General features: G+C 40.7%; 1 protein-coding gene across 1 annotated transcript in view; it reads right to left on the reverse strand.

The window, feature by feature from the left end:
• Nucleotides 1-13,558, reverse strand: part of LOC122820763 (astrocytic phosphoprotein PEA-15) — a 38,243-nt gene extending 24,685 nt beyond the window's left edge. The window contains exon 1 of the mRNA XM_044098349.1: nt 13,406-13,558. The gene's annotated coding sequence lies outside the window, so the exon portion shown is untranslated. The remainder of the gene's footprint in view (nt 1-13,405) is intronic.
• Nucleotides 13,559-13,775: the final 217 nt, after the last annotated feature.

The following is a 13,775-nucleotide window of genomic DNA, read 5'->3' on the forward strand; positions in this document are numbered from 1 at the left end:
TGGCTTCTTGTGCTCTGTAAAAAAATAAAATAAAAAATAACAGCAGCACCTCTGTACTCTGTACTTCCTCTTCTTCCCTCAGCAATATGCAAAGACAAAGAAATGAATGCTGAGCCAAACAGACACACAGAGTCAAAATCACTTTTATAGACATGCAAAACAATATTTTATTACTCCCACTTTTGCTGTTTGCAGAGTGTGCTCACTCTATACTTTGCCAAAAAAAAAATTGTATTCACAAATCGATGAACTCTGTTCCTTCGTCTGATTTTGTTAATGGAAAGGTGCTGTGGCAGAATCGAGATTATTTATCCCAACCAACACTTTGTTCTCCTCGTAATCAAACCGCCTCCTCCCCCTCTCGCTCCCACGTCTGTTTTCATTCTCAGGCTCACATCTGTACCTGACAGACACCTGCACACGTTGTCGCTGCCTCCGCGCCAAAATCGACGTGGGAACATTTCGCCTTCGACAGAACGCTGCTGGCAGGTAGTATTGACAAACCTGAGGCATATGTGTCGCGTTAGCACGGGTGTTAGCCTGCTATCCCAGGGTCCGTTCCGGCCGGGAATTGGCGCCTTTAAGGCAGCTGCTGTTTCGGTTGCCAGAACTGAGATGGAAACGGACCCAAACGTGTTCACTGTGCCTCATGAGAAATTTCAAAACAACGTATAATCTGTTTGATTTTTAGCCGCAGTTGCTTCCTCATCAGCAGAAAAATAAACATGAGGTCCCTTGTTACTGCAACTAACAGTACACCGTCAGAAAAAAAAAAACCTTTCTATACAAGCATATTATCTGAACAGATAACTACAAAATGTACTATTTTTTAAAACAAAATGACAAATTCAATACCAAATTTTCGCTGCCAGCAGCCAGTTAGCTAGCTAAAGGCAATAAATGATCCTAAAGCCATAAAGTATCTCTCTTTCTAAGCTAAAGGAAAATACAATGACAGAGAAAAACGCCCACATTACAATGCTTTTGAAACTGCAGCAACAAATGAAGCTCAATCATCATGTTGGCCAGACGGCCACAAGATTTTTTAAAAATGTTTTGAAATTCCACCACATCTGTACCTCAACTCTTCCACAGCATTGATACTAGTATACATGAACTATTCAGAACATAAACACATCAAAGCTTTGCTTTACATACAAGACAAGGGCTGATGTTCCGGTAAATATGCATAATTTCGTCTTGTTGAGGGCCAAATAGCATCTTTTTCCCCCTCAATATATTAGCATACTTGGCAAAATAGGATATGCTATAACAGCAGCTTAGTGGTAAATCGCATCCTCTCTGACACGACTGGTCCCGTTTAGTTGTTGCTGCATTCATGTAGGGTTAGTTTTCACAAGTGTTTATTCTGAATTTGGCACTAACAAGAAGACACACACACACACACACACACACACGCACACACCCACGCACGCATACACACGCCCACACACACGTCCACGCACTAACACAACAAGCCTTGGTCCGGATGCCCACGCTCTCCACTGTGATAATGGAGCTGTATCCCACTGTAAAGCAGAGTTTACTGAGGCTGGATCAACTCCAGATGGAGAGGCAGCGAAGAAGAGGAACAGGATGCCATAACCTCGCTTTACATAGAGGGCAGAAGCAACAGCTGTAGACACACACACACACATACACAATTCACACACACACGTAGGGAAATAGGCCAGGCATCCATGCCTGTAACATTCCACATGGCAGATTGCAGAGATGCGCAGATAACACACCCACACATAACTTAAGCCGTACACAAATATCAGCACTGCTGTTCGATGCGCAATCACACATCATGAAAACAGCAGAAATGAACTCGTTGAACACAGATTTGCATCCCCTGCGGAAAGCTGAAAAAGAGTGCCGTCTGCAACCGTGCAGCTCTGCTGCGAGACAAGAAGGAGTTAGTAGAGGAGGTGGAGGAGTTGGAAGCAGCACAGAACTGGGAGGAGGAATAGCTGCCTTTGTTGTACTTGCCATCTCTGCAAGAAGAGAGGCGAAGGGAGCCAAGATTTTCTTCCCCAACGTCTTCGTGTTTGGACTGTATCTGCTGGTTAACTCTTTTGCAAACACAGGATACAAACCAATGATGTTTTACCAAGAGCTTTGAGCCACGCCTTCAAAATCAGGGGAAAAAAGTTGTTTTGGAGAATAAAACTCACAATATAATGATACCCTTCCCTTCCATAAAACCACCACAGGATAACTGAAAACAAAAACGTGCAACATGACCTAACAGCTCTGATTTAAAACAGTAATTCCTACATTTACAAAAATGTTTATCATGGCATCTGTACTTTATATTTAAGCCATTATGATAAACATTTAAGCAAAGCATTACAAAAAGTACCAACTAAATATACAAGCAAATAATAGTTGGGAAAATAGTCACACTACCTGCTAGTGCAGTAGAACTACATGTTGAGTTTTTAACAAACTGCAGTTTTTAAAGTGGCTTAAAAAGAATCACAACCAAAAAATCAATTAATAACATGAAATTAAAATGAGCGCTATAACTTTGATTTGGAAGTCGTGAAAGAGACGCCGTCTTTTAATATAGTTGAAAAAAATCTGCCTTTTGAAAAATCTTGCAAACATACGACACCCAAGACAAAGTAGCTACTTTGAACTACCTGCGACTTTTGCCTATTTTCCTTGACTAAACCGAATGATTATCATTTTGTTACAGCGATTTCATAATTCATTTTAATAGTTGTTGTTTCGGTTGTTTGTTTTATTTTGGGCATGTAAAATGTTTTTCAGTTCCAGTGTTAAATGAAACTAATTCATTTCTAAAAAAAACTTTAGGAATTAAAGGGGTTTTTTTCTCTTTCGGTGAGTATTCTTGCTTTCTTGCGCTCATATTCTCAAGAAACAGGGTCATTTGGACCCCACAAGCTTTTTACCTTGTGCGCGGTGCAGTGGAGTCACGCTGACGCCACGCGCATTTTTAAATTTTTTATTGAAAATGTGTGGTTTCGGGAACTGATGGTCTGACGGGACAACCTCCTCACCTCCCCACCGTTCGACAGTAACATCTACCGCGCTCCTCCTGGGAGGGTTAATAAGCCTTTACTGTTATATTAGTTGAAAATGTTCTCAAAAAAATTTATCGCAATAATTTCTGGGACAATTTATCATCCAACCAAATTTATTATAGTGGCAGGCCTAATGAAGGCAGGGCATGACTGCCTGTCTTTGTCCTGAGTTCAAATCCCTGTCGCAAAGCACAAACTCCACATTGTGTTTTCATTTGTTTTATTATTTGTTCCTATTGAGCCAGCACCAAAATGAAGACATTCAACACTGTAAACAGTTATTAATTGCACAATAATTACCACTTATTTGTCAGTGACTAACAAAATCTAAAAGACATGGGCTGTTACTACCTCCACACCCGAAGTTTTCATCTACGCTAACCAGCCCAAGGCACATCTGCTGCTCTGAGCCTCTGAAAGAGGAGGGACGGGAACACGGAAGAGAGGAAGAGGAGGCGACAAAAACAGGACGGCAAGGAAGAAGAGAAGGATGTGGGGCGGAGGGGTGCTAGTATGAGTCATCATTGGTTGCTGAATGGGGCGAGGGAAAGGCGCGCGCAGACACACTTGCAGCGGAGTGGAGTCAAACAATCAGGGGCTGTAAGGGGAAGCGGCCCAACACACACACACACACACACATTCACAGACCCCCTAAGAGACCATTAGAGATTAAACAACTTCTTCAGTCTGTGTTACGACTCCAGGCAAGACACAAAAACTTGCCCTCCTTTATTACGCTATCTCTCTTGCTGCCGTCACTCAGTCCTCCCTGTTGCTCCATTAGCGGATTGAGCGTACCAGCACCGGGGGAGGAAAGTAGGTACTGTTCACAGGAAATTAAACTCCGTCCATCATCCCGCATCAGGTAGCAGCCGCACTTCATATGCACCTCACAGCCTCTCTTTATGGATTTCTGTAACAACCCAACTTTAGATGAATTCCCTGCCAGACAGTCCAGGTTGCTATCCTTGATGTTGCCATGGTAATAACTCAGTTAAACGACTGCTTCCGTTGGCAGAACAACATTTCTGGCCTAATGTGCGGGCGACTTGTTGATTGACAAGGATGTGATGAAGATCTACATTCTGACCCGGAGCAAGAGACAAATGAAGCAACAAAGTCCAACGCTCTGGAGATAAACACGCAGAGCAAAACCTTCAGGCATTTTGCAGTTCTTTTCACTTTATCGTCCCCACTGTATCATGGTAACGCTGGAAAGCACCAGCAGCAATAATTTGACACATTTCTAATTAGTTTCTTAGTAACCAAACCTGCCTTAGCAACCAGCAAAGCTCTATGCTCTATCTCCCAGCAGTAATTACCAGCATGGGTAAAAAGCATCTTTCATCACAACAATTGCTTAAATTCAATTACAGCTCATGTAATACAAGCCTTGAACTCCTATTTGTTTTAGCTACATGGCTCCCTGATGTCAGCTCAGGAGCTACGGAACAAGGGAAACAGTGGAAGTATTGACCATTTTCTTCTCATTCTGGATGAGCTTTTGTTTCTTCTCCTAACATGGACATCCTCTCAATATTTATTTTGTCTAAACCTCTGTGATAAAGTGTGCGGTATAAAGCAGTGACGCATGGCTGTGATGACTGAAAGGGTTTTAGAAGTAATGGTGTGCACATAATATTTTACTGCTGGAAGGACACAAACTGTTGAACAAATCTGAGAAATGCCTCTTCTGTTTGGAAACTGAGTGACGCTTTCCATTTAGCTTGGTTAGAAAAGATTTATCCTTAAGTTATTAGTCAAAGAATAGAATCAGTGCAGCAGGAGCACCTGTTGCACTGATTCAGATTTCCACTGATTTCTACGACCACGGCTTACAATGTGTCATATTTTATGAGTTTATAGGTCTGCATAAACATCAAAGACAAACATTATTTTCATTTTCATATATAAACATGTAACAATTGAATAGTTTCTATCCTATCTCAGGTGAGTTTACATGTCATCTCCGTGGATGTGTGACATCCCGTGGTTTGTACCAACAGCCCAAAAAGCAATAAGTTAGGATAAATAGTGACCTTGTGTGTCTATATTCATATGTCTAGATGAAAACAAGACTAAGTCTGATTTAGAGATATGTTTTCTACGGACAGAGAGGCTCTGTGCACTTACTGAATAATTTTCTTTTGATGCTTTCAGAGAATCTCACATAACCCATTGACACCCAATGGGTTATGTGAGATGGCTTCAGATTGCATGCAAGAAAACAACAAGAGCAGATGTGGTTAGGGTTGCTGCTTGCTGCCCACCTTGCATTTGATTTCTCAGAAATCTTGGCGCGAGGCGTTGCATAAAAGCTTCCAGGCGGGTCTTTGTGTGGCGGTAAAATGCTTTAGTGCAAGACGCTGTACCTCGACTGCTATGTGGGTCCTCGGGTCCCCTGAGGGTTATATAAACAACGTCAAACAAGTTTGACGCCTGAATTTGTACTGAAGCGAGGAGACGTTGCGAGCATGTGTGTGTATGTGTGTTTAGATGCTGGTGTGTTTCATTGCATGTCTTCTTTCCAACCCGTACCATAAATGACCTCACACATACGGACTTTTAACACGTTATTTCAGAAAGCAAATGTTCCCCGTCGACATGGATGGTCGCTCCTAGCTGAGACAGCTGCGTGGAGCAGAAAACAAATGCTGTTAGTTGAAGCCATGCAAACATTTGGTGCAGATCACGTCCAATTCAGAGCACCAGAAATAAGCGGCCACAGCCCTGAATCACCTCACCAACACAAAGAGTCCCATCAGCGCAGGCATTGCTCATCGAGTCCAACTGTTCCAAAGCCATGCTTTCCGCCCACACCCCAACCTTCACTCACAATCACACACACACTGGCACACACAAATACAGACGCGAAGATTCAACATCATCATCCAACGAGCAGATGAAGAAGCGCAAAGACACAGCCCCCCTACCTCTATGGGCACAGCAAGATTCTCCACTGTGCCGCATGCTGGCTCGTCATCTGTTACGATGACAAAGACCGGCCAAAAAGTTGTCTAAAACAGACACACACGTTTGTGCACATATTTAGTGAGACTGTTGTAGTTTATTGTGGTATTAATAAAGTTGGTTAAAGCACTGAAACATCAATGGTTAAGTAACTATTAGCATAAATTGCTAATGAACTGCAAAAGAAATGTCAAGTCTGTAAAGCGTTGTTAATAATAATTAGAGTGGGCGCTCTACAAAGGGCAGATGATAGATCATGGAATAAATATTATGACCAGAGATAAGATTATTAGAGAAGTGGCTAACACGACGCAGTGAGGCAGCTAAAAACATCTGTAAGTGAACCTGCATGTTTTAGCAAGTCAAAATTAAAGTTTTTAAGATAGGGATGGCTGGCAACCTGCTGTTAACAATCAGGCACAGCAAACACTGTGAAATTTCTGGGGTCTGTTTGCTGCTCTTGGCAGTAGCTTTGTGCTTCTCACACTGTAGATGGCTCTCTGTAACTTTAACCTCCATAGTGTCCAAAGTTTTTTGCACAGGATGAACTTAGCCTCACATGGGTGAGCAAGTGGTGAAAATGAGCATCATCCAGCTAAATGGCAAATTTCCACTTACCGATGATAGATGTAAAAAAAATATTGCTATATAGGTAAAAAAAACCACGATGTGTATGTGATTAACAGACCTAAGGCCAACCTACAATCGTTTATAAATTTAAGACATTTTAAGACCTTAATTTTAGGCACATTAATACATTGCAATAGCTTATTTACTTTATTTATTGCTTAAAGTCATTGCACTTTTGTTGGTCAACAGAAATAACGTTGAAATGTCAGTAAGTTTGTCAAGTATGTATGCAACCTTATAGACCGAAAACTGAATAATTACCTAATTTTAAGCTGCTTTAAACTCTGTTTAATATCTTGCATATTGAAAATGAATGTTACACCAGTGTAATTTCTCTGGAAAATCAAGTCCCGTCACATTTTTCAAGCATATCTGATTTTAGATGGGCTAGCATTCTGAATAGTGTGCAGTTTTGGGATCAAAGGTGTGGAAGTGTTCTGCAAAATAGTAGTAGTTTTGTTATAATGTGAGTTTGCCCATAAATATGTGTAAAGGAAAATTAATCATATTTAACCTCTTGAACCCTTTGCCTCTTTTTGAGAGACATATTTGAAATTAACTTAATACATCCTAGGAAGTACAAAGTGTATTTGAAATGCGGAATCTAATGTCACTGTGTCACATTACTACTAAGGGGGAATAAATTAAAATGGCACCCAGCAGAAAATGGAAAAAAGAAAATTATTTTCATCTGGGAATGAATTAGAGTTTTAACTTCATCCAAATGTTTAGAATTATTAACTAAATCGATGGTAAAGTAGTTTTAAGCATGTCATGATTAGCACAGCATGAGGTTAGCAATGCTAAACCTCATGTTACCAATGTTAGTTTTTTAGCAAACGTCATTTCTGCTAATACACACCATATAATTACAGGAAAATCTGTTATCACTCGTGCTTTTTCTGCACCTGCGCTTTTCACAGTTCTGTTTCAATGACTTCATCTCGCCTCTGGAACGTAACATAAAGGCACTTCCTGTCATGATAGAAAAGGTATGCAGAGGAAGTCATTGTGTTTTTCTTCCAGCCTGTTAAAAATAGAAGACGAGGCTCCCTGGTGACTGTTTTCCTGTTGATATTAATACCTCAACGTAGCAAAGTGAATGGAGAGCAACATGCAGGTCAGTGTGGGGGGAAAAAAAAGAAAAAAAAGTGAGTAGCAGATGTGAAATCCATTATATAACCAGCACAAAGGGGAATGCCAGCACTTTTGTTGAACTGGGGCTGACAACTGAACAAAACAAACTTTTTAAAAACATTATTATTATTATTATTTGCATTTAGTGTGTAACATTGCTGATTTTGGAGCATGGTGTCAGACATTAACGTGAGGAATGTATTTGAGCATGTGTGTGTGTGTGAAAGACAGGCAAGCGCCTAACACCTTGAGCTCACCCTTGATAATATCCTGTAGCATCTAAAAGAGACACACACACATGCAAGCACAATGCAAGCACAATGCAAGCATGTATTTGCGTCCTTTCCCTCCTGCCTCAGTTGAATCAGGTCTTATCAAATCCAATCAGGCCCACCGAGGCGTTTCATTCAGAGGCAAGCTGCAGAGCAGATTATGCCCACCGGGGGGAAAGACGAGTGTCCTAAATCGAATCGTGCAATCGTTGTGTGTGTACGTGTGTGTGAAAGTACAGTGAATTTTCAATGCTGTTTGTGCTGTTCAGCCAGTCTGCGTGTTTGGGTCATTTTATCCACTATTTTGGCCACTGTGAAATACAGACAGATTGGATTTATGGAATGATTCCACAGCTGTGCTCATGCAATCATCGCTGCACGTTTGCTCCTCACGCAGTACATGAAAAAACAATAACAAATAAAGACAGAAAGAAAGAAATATATATACATAAACAATGCAGACCTTTTCCAAACCTAGTCAACAAACCGGAGCTCTACAACAGCAGAAGAAACAAAAACATGCAGACGACGAGAGATCATGAGCAGTTGCCAGAGAGATTAAATCTGCACAAGCATCAGAGGGAAAGGCTTAACCTCTGTTGTCGGTTTACAATAAATCACTGAATCAAGGTAAATTTTTATTTTTAGCTCACATAAATGATAAATTTAGATTCTTGTTGTTCATTGCAAGTGGGGAAACATCAAATATGGCAGGTACTTAAAAAAAAGCAACCAAGCTGTGATGTAACAGGGAGGCGGGGATCACTTCCTGTTTGGCCACAAGGAGAATGTCCACTCCTCTGGACATGCTTAAACACAACAAAATAAGAGTTGGCTACAGACATTTTTACTTCAGCGGGGGCGGTGAGCCTGGCTCTCAGTGCTGGTTTTCACTCTTGCCCACACAGACTGTGTCCTGCAGGCGGTATCACTTCCAGTGACCCAAATGACTGGGACATCAGACCCATGGAGCTCAGCTCTACCACGAGGAGAAGTCACCGCTCTCTTTATCTGCACAGTGCCTTGCAAAGGTATTCATCCCCCTCGTCGTACTGAAAACACAAACTTAAGTGTGTTTTGATGTTGTTTTATGACTAATACAAAAAACGTATTTGTGATCTCCTTTTTGTGTAGAAAAAAATCTTAAGATAGTTGAATTCCTCTACTAAAACTAATGTACCTTTACCACTGTGAATTGCACACCCTTTATCCCAATATATGCACACTATTCTGCAATAAATGCATACAGCATAACTTTGTAGGCACACAATATATTGGCTATAATAATATTTGCCAATATATTTTGATTATTATATGGTGAAACATATTCTGTCATCTCTGCATGCTATACAGCAATGAGAAACTTAGTTCAGAGCAGGTCAAGGAAACAGATTCCAGGTAGGAATGTAACACCCCATAATGACAGTGACTCTCTGTAATTCATATCTTCCTGGGAGACCAGGCTGCACATCAGTGGACCCGCTAGACAATCCGTGATATCCAAGAACATCCTTTAAGATCACAAAGATCTCTGTGGGTCTTCATTAATGATGTGACCGTAATTACCTTGTGTTCTGTGATGACGTCCTTTGTTGTTGAATCCGGCTGAGGCTAGGTTTCACTGAATATCGCATGGCAGATCCCATGGTGATGTGAAGGCTTTTCCAAATATCAGGTTCTCCTGACACTCAAATTGTAAATTGGAGACTAGATTCAATCTAAGCAACCAAAAATCCGGAGAATAGAGTACAGTAGGTCCACACTCCATAGATGAACAGACGTACCCAAATATCCAGAAGAAAGGCCACAACATGGACATATTTTTTACAATGAATCCTTTGCTGCCAGTGCCTCATCAATATCTTTCTATTTTTTGTCACTAATGCACAGAGATGTGTTTAGAAGTTATTTATTCCTACGTCCAACTTTCACGAGTGGAACTGACTTGACACCCACCTGTCAAATCAATCCAGTGGGTTTGCCAGCAGCTGACCAATCAGTGGTGGTAATTTGTTATCATTACCAATGTACTGAGTTCAAAGTGATTTGGTAGAAAACAAGCGCAAGATATTGTAAAACTTTGTCAATCTCTTAACCCAGAGCATGTAGAGCACAGAAAGCAGTTTATTACATTTCCAAAACTCAAATAGGGTCTAGACAAAAGTAAAAGACATATAGATGCCTAGGGTCAATCTCATGAGTAAACCAGAATACCAGAGGGATCGACTGTATAACTACAACATGTTTGTGTGAAGGTTTTAGTCGTCATTACCTCATATGTTTAATGGTTAAATCAAAGATCAACGTGTTTCGCAAAGTATTTAAATCAATATTGATATAATTGTTATTGAATCGAATTGTGCCCTAAAAATCTGCAACTGAATTGTGAAAGGTTCTTAGCAACACCCAACCCTAATCTTTACTAAGTCTTTACTCTGCAGGATGGACTGGCACGGTGTTCAAGGTATGACTGATCATATTCACTGTCATTGTTTTCTTTCAATGCTTAAGTACATTTTCTTAATAGAGCTTCAATAAAGTCAGTTGACCTCGACAGAGCCTCCCTTTACTATTCCTCTTTGAGCAGTTCCCTTTGAGATGATGAGGATCTAGTTGTAGTTATACACAAATAACCTGTTTTATTTCAGCTCTAAGAATTCAAGTTATTGTTTGGTGTTGGTAATGCATGAAACTCAGGGAGAAAATGGTACTTTTGCTTTTTAAATTTAAAGCAGAGGCTTTTTTTTTTTTTTTTTTTTTTTGCTTTTTTTACTAACCCACCTTTCAATTCCTCATTTCCTGTGGTTGCAGAAGTGACCCTAATTATCTTTGGTGAGTCAGCTTTGGTAAAAAAAAAAAAAAAAAAAATGCAGTAACTAAATGGGTTTCAGCTTCCTGTGAGCGACGTCTTCCTTTAATGGTATAAATAATATGAGGAAGGATGCCAACAGAGTTTGTTTTATTTCCTTGTCTTGTGGTTATGGTGAAGTTATCGTAAGTCTAAATGTGTGTATAACAAGCAGCTTGCAGACCAGGCACTTGAAGTACAAGTCACAAAAAAAAAAAAGAAAAAAAAAAGACTGACGCATTTCCTCTTTTGTTTTGACTGTTTCGAGCTCCACCAGTTTAACACTGATCTTCCCGAACTCTGTGTTTGACTCTGAGCCTGCAAACAGTCAACCACAAACATTCCCCCGGCGGCCGCAGCCGCTTTGGTGTTGATGGGAGGGAAAAGAAGAGGAGGGGGGGGACATCCGAAACCACACACACACACACACACACACACACACACACGCGCGCACACACACACATATATACACACAAGAGGAAGTGAACCCGAGAGAGGAAGCACATTTCTGCTGTGCTGCCCAGATTTTTTTTCTCCCCCCTCTGTTTAAGCAGACGGATCGATGAATATCACAGAGAGGAGACAAGCTCCCAAAAAGCTGAGTCAAGGCTCACACACACAAAACGGCAAACACATTTCTGAAAGGATCGAGACTTGGTCCGTTCGATCTATAACCCAGCTTCATCCTGGTGAACTTTTAATACAAAGTCCAAAAAGCTTGTTGAGACCCTTTTTATTAAAACACCCCTAAAAAAAAGACTCCCAACACATTCAAACGGTTTTGAGGTCGGACGTACGCAAAAATATATCAGCGGTGCTCGTTTTCATGGTGGTTAATGTCTTTTTTTTTTTCTTTAGAAAGTCAAAGGTTATGTTTTTGTAGAAGAGAAACGTTAAGGTCATGCCACTGAAAATGGCAGCTGGTCACATGTACGAGGCAGAGCTTAAACATGACGAAACGTTAACGTGTGGTCGAGGTGAGCCACTGGAAGCTAGAAACTTTGCTGCAACTGTCAAGCACGGTGGTTGCACCAACATGCTGTGGGCTTGTTTCAATCCCATTGAATTCAAAGTGGACAGAATAGTGAAGGAGGAAGACTTGCCTCCAAATTGTTCACCTCCACTGCAATCAACAGCCAGGTAAGGCTGCAACTAACAATTATTTTAGCGTTCAATTCAACTATCAACAATTAATTGGTTAATCGGATTAAAAAAATTGGCAGATTCTGCAAATTTTTCTTTAAAGTACAAAATCCTTTTCTACGCAGTACTAGAAATAAATGACATGATAGAAATAAGCAAATTCATTTTTTAAAATATATATATATATATTTTTTTGTTTTTTTGTTTGTTTGTTTATATTTACTTAGAATGCCCTTAGAAAGATAGAAGCTCTGTTAAAACAGTTTACTGCTGGTTGGGTACCTGAGCAAGAAGCCTGACTAAAAAACTGTTACAGTCTAAATAGCAAAAACAGATAACATAATTTATGTAATTTTATAGTTGTAACAGCTGAAACTAACAATTATACTTACACTACACTATATAAAAATTTAATAATTAACATGTTGAATTGTTTTAGCAGCAGAAGGAATAATCGTGGCTTTTCTGTTTTGTATAAAAGCAATTACAAAACAAAAGTTATACATTTTGGTTTAAACTGTGAGATATTGTAAAACTACCGTATTTTAACTCCATGTTACCTCACTATCCTACCGACGCTTGTGAAAATATTTATGGATGTAATACAGGTATACAGGCTCATAAAGTGTAGAGCTTCAACTGGGGAGAATAATTCCCACCCTTCCCTATTGAGTGTGCTCTCTCATCCATTCATAAAAAAAGAGAAAAGGAAAAAATCCATCCCCATCCACTCATACTCAAATTGCCAGGGTTATTATTACAGTCGCAATACTTTAGAAGCTTTGGTTCAAAACAACTGGAGATTCCATAAACGAATTAAACAACAATTTATAAGAGTTATGTAATATTGTAACCTGTTGTGGTTCAGCTGTAGAACATGAAAGCTATGGTAGAGTCAGAATAACAGTACCATGAGGACGCTGGGAAATGAAAGGACACCGGATACATGTGAACTGGCAGCCTTGACGATTCCAATGCAATTACTTTAACTGCTGATGGACTGAAAGCCCCCAAGGGAACGTGGGGGGAAAACCCAATTTGCCACGCAATTGTAAAAATCAACTGTATACTGGGGAAATGAAATGTCCTTAATCTAAATTATATGACACATGTCTTATATTTGGCAGAAACACACTGAAAACTACGTTTTCCAGAATGAATGTGAAGTACTCTTCCCCATCGACATCATGCAATGGTATGCACGCGGAGAGGCGAACCGTGTCCATGAATGAAGGAGCCGGTTCGACTCCCAGCTCAGACAAATGAATGAAGGACGCTCCAGGGAGCTGCGTTTTAAAGTAACAACCCCGAAGCGGGAATAAAAGCAGAAAGAACGGAGATGTACTCACCCCGGGCGCAGCAAAATGGGTCGGCTACAGACAAGGCAGAGATGAGGGGAGCAGCGGGACGAAAATTTTCCTCGGAATGTGTCGGCGTCGGCCTCAGAGAGCACAGACGTGGTGCTGGGGAGTGGTGGGGGGAATTAAGCCCACCTCGTCTGGTTCAGTTTTACGGCTTCGAGTGATGGGTCAATGTTCTTTTTTTTTAAGACAGAGGGAGCCGCGGCCGTGAAGGGGACACGGGTCAGGTCAGCTGTCAGTCTGAGCTGGTGGGTGATAACGGAGGAATGTTAGGTTCGGATTTAGTCGTGATCTCTCGGAGAAGCTGCGCGCGCTGAAGTCTGGTACTGTGTGACCGGCTGCTGAAACGTGGAAACGC

This window comes from Gambusia affinis, linkage group LG18 (assembly GCF_019740435.1).
Source record: "Gambusia affinis linkage group LG18, SWU_Gaff_1.0, whole genome shotgun sequence".
NCBI lineage: Eukaryota > Metazoa > Chordata > Actinopteri > Cyprinodontiformes > Poeciliidae > Gambusia > Gambusia affinis.